General features: G+C 30.0%; 1 protein-coding gene across 1 annotated transcript in view; it reads right to left on the minus strand.

Annotated features, from left to right (window-relative positions):
- LOC111861304 overlaps window positions 1–207 on the minus strand; it is a gene marked incomplete at its 5' end in the record, with an annotated part of 26,487 nt that overhangs the window by 12,565 nt on the left and 13,715 nt on the right. The gene's annotated exons all lie outside the window — the stretch shown is intronic.

Raw genomic sequence — 207 nt, forward strand, 5'->3', positions numbered from 1 at the left:
TTTTCGAAAATCAGCTTTAAGCACCAATTAATTCAAATTAAAGGTAATTTCACGAAGTTAACTTTACAGTCATACTTCAAATGTATTATGCTGGTTTATTATTTTGTTATGTTTATTTTCAGTAATCGTTACCTTCTATTCTGAGTTTAAAACGGCCATAACTCCGTAACCGTCCAAAATCGGACACATGACTATATGAACTTTTTT

This window comes from Cryptotermes secundus, unplaced genomic scaffold, assembly GCF_002891405.2.
Source record: "Cryptotermes secundus unplaced genomic scaffold, Csec_1.0 scaffold1534, whole genome shotgun sequence".
NCBI classification, from domain to species: Eukaryota; Metazoa; Arthropoda; class Insecta; order Blattodea; family Kalotermitidae; genus Cryptotermes; species Cryptotermes secundus.